The sequence below is a fragment of the Pomacea canaliculata genome, linkage group LG2 (genome assembly GCF_003073045.1).
Source record: "Pomacea canaliculata isolate SZHN2017 linkage group LG2, ASM307304v1, whole genome shotgun sequence".
Taxonomy (NCBI): Eukaryota; Metazoa; Mollusca; class Gastropoda; order Architaenioglossa; family Ampullariidae; genus Pomacea; species Pomacea canaliculata.
The window spans coordinates 5,490,753-5,494,394 of NC_037591.1; positions in this window are offsets into that span (position 1 = coordinate 5,490,753).

The window sequence follows — 3,642 nt, forward strand, 5'->3', positions numbered from 1 at the left end:
ACTTTGATCGAGCAGCGCCCTCTTTGTAAAAGCCGGGTATGCGGTGGATTCCAAGTTATATCTAAAATATAATATCACACTTAATCGTTTGAGGGGGAGAACGGCAAAAATTAAAGGATACGTGTTTGTAACGTTATTGTCACTCAAACACATCATCGTTTTCATCGTGCAATAAAAATTCGTAACTTTGTACGTTTTGTTTTTGTAACTTTCAGCCGATTCTGTCAACCAACCCACCTTTTCGATTCTGAAAATTAATTTACACTTTTGTCCTCATCTATATGCACTGGACATTTAGTTAGTCTGCAAAACACAAAACAAAACAAAACTGTCATATATTTAACAACGCCTGTTTCTGCTAGTTTAAGGTGACCAGACGTTTCGGGAGCGAAAGCGGGACGTGTGCCGATGATGGTGTCGTCACCGACAATGAAAAGCCGAAAAACTCTGACTGGCCGAGTGGTGATGCTTTCAACGGCAGATCTGTCCACGCCGATACAGAATTCCATTTTAAAAGGAAAAAAAAGAAAAACGGCTTTTAAAATTTCAATAGAAATATTCCTACCTTATCTCCCTCTCAGCTAACTTTGCGGACGTGTGGGTGAGGTCTGTAACAAATGACCATGCCGACGATGGTCCGGCACCTTCATCGTCTTGCGAGGCCGTTGCTCCGAAATCGTACTTCAAAGAGGCGTGAATCTCCTTGTAAAGTTTCTATTCTTGCAAGATAGTGTCATAAATTTTTTCACAAGGATTTTCTGAATTTTCGCTGTCAAAATTGCACTTTACATTTAAAAGTCCTTTCAGTGTTTCCACCTTTAACTGTGTCTTTTCACTGGTCCACATGGCGTTCATTGCAGAGAATACTCTTTCAGTAACAACTTTAGTTCCTGGTAGACACAAAATGAACTGGACAATCTTTTGTATTTGTCCATAGGGCACACAATGTCAACCCATCGAGCATCGATGGTTGTCTTCTGGGAAATTCCCAATCTGAAATGTTGTCTGAGGAAGCGAACTTTGCCGCATAATAATCTCGTCAAATAACTCACTTATCGATGATTCTATAGTGTGGAGGAGTTTGACCAAATAATGTGAAGGCTTTCTGAAACATTTTCCAGATGGAACATCTTCAGTGCGATCCAACGAAAGCGTTGACATTGTCAAATTGCCGCTTTTCTCTCTGAGATACTTAGCACAATTATCATAAAACTGACAATTGTTTGCAACTACATCAGTTCTTCTAACCGACCCGCGTGCTTCAAAATCAGTAAGTCGCACCATACCATGGTGTTAATAATGCTGAATTTCTTTTGATCTGATCAGTCCCTGCACCTTTGGCTACAGACAAATACTACGCCCCCCTTCTCTCTCCAAAAAGTAGAACAACATTTTAAAACAACAAATATGCACTTAAGCTCAGTTCTCTTTTTTCAACTGAAACTTTAAAACATAAACTTAGGCAGGCCTTACATATTACCAATAAATGTTTGTCGTGCTCTGCCTCGGGACGGCATTCCCCAGCCACACATGAGCAGCAAAACATTTAGCAGTCATACGGAAAGTCAGGCGACAATGCCAATCGATTTGTAAAGAACTTTTTAATGACAAATTAACACGTACAGCGTGTGAAAATTCCTTACTTTTACACTAAATGCAGATTTTTACCGTTTGCCCTACCTAACAAACCACACCTAGCGTCTCTGTCACGTGATAAAAGACTAGCGGACTGTAACGGTTTACTTTGCGTAAATGGAGTGTATGCGGAAGGTCTTGTTTTATATAACTTTAGCATGCTGACACCTGATTTGCTGTGTCGCGCTACTTCTAGTGCCACATTCTCCATCTCCTCTACTCAGGGAAACCTACCTGACAAGTGGGCAATACATCACACAGGAGTTGTACAGGAATGTAACTCACTTGTAGTCCAAGGTCGCGGCCGCACGAGACAGTGTGATAATAAAACTATTAAACTGTGCGAATACTCTTGTGTCTTCATTATAGAATACTTGATAACATCCTGCAAGAATAAAAAGCGTTTAAAGTAGATGTTGTAATTGAAAATACAGGCGTCTTTGCGTTTGATGGTCTCATCAACAGTTCTATCTAGGCTTCGGTAGTTATGTGTCTGCAATCATAAGTGGTTTCTCGATACAGATGTAAACAAACTAAATCTAAAAAGGAAGAAGAAAAGTTATAGTCTCTTACTTTTAATTAATTATTTAATTGTCTGTCTTTGTTATCTTTAACAAGATGCAGCAGGATGTAACTTTACTACACAAGTATATCACACAGGAAAGTTAAAGAATGGCACGAGATGACTTTTCTCTGTTTCATTTAGATTCTAGTCGTCTTCCTTTTAATTCTGTAGCTTTTCTACTGAAAGAAGAAGGTAGTGTTTACACCGGATACAATGTGTTCTATGCATAATTTACAAAACAAGAGGTCAGCAATAAGTTCAGACCTCAACCGCATTTATCATGGTGTAAAGCCTGATTAGTGTCGTGGAACTTTAGATCTTGTGAAGTGGTTAAACCTAGAGGTTTATAACGTGTCTATATGGGGTTCGTGCTTAATGTCGATAAAACAATACAAAAGCTATCCAGAAATAAAAATGAATATAGAAACAAATTCTTGTCTTATGCGTTGGATGCTTTTTTTTACAGGTGGAAGACAAAGTGTCACGTGTGTATAAATATAAATCAAAGGAGTAGTTTTAATAATCATTGTGCTCTGCAGAAAAGAACACTTCAGATCAATCTTCCTGAACGAACATCTTTCTGCTCGAGAGCTTTTCAATGGTGTGTATGGAACAGTATAGCAGTTCAACTATAGGGCATTGCTGGGTCCCATAATATGTAACAGCGGCATACAAATGCTGCAGACTGTCTACCAACGAGCAGAATCAATAATATGAAATATCTTATTATTTACGAATTGGATGAGGAAGGAGTGCCAGCCAGAGCATCAGCAGGCAGGGAAGCGTTGTCCTTTAGCGGTCTTTGGGGGGGAGGATGGGTGCCGAGGAAGCGAGAGGGAGATGTAGCACTAGAAACATTATAGAATCAACACAAGGTCTACCGTCTAGTCTATTATGCAAATGAAGCTTTACGTTCCGAAGTTTTTTGTATTCAATAGAGTAGTCATGTGTATTCTGTAGGTCGAGGGCTTTGGAAAAATCCCTGAGTGGATATATTGCTATTGACTTTGTGTGATTAGGAAGGAGATGTCACACAGTTCTTCTACGGATCTTCGGCAATTCTCGCTTGATTCCGAAGACTGTGGGCGAGCTCGGGTATGTCAGTCCAGGGGTTGGGCAATACAGAACTGGGTAAAGATTATGGCATTGGTCCTGGGAGACTTTCGTCTCTTAATCTGGATTAATTGAATGAGTGCACCTCACTAATGAAAGTAGTAAACGTCAGCACGCTATTTTTAAATTTTTTTATTAAATGCCAGTGTTGAAAAAGAAAACAAAAAACAAAAAGTAAACTTTACTGGGGGAAATTCAAATAAATTAGTTTGAAGGATTACTGGGGGATTTAATTTAATTTTATCATTAGCTTTTTGGAAATTTTGTTTAGTCGAGAAATTTCTTAGACAGTTGTAAGTTGTGAAGAGAATACAGCTGAACTCACACCC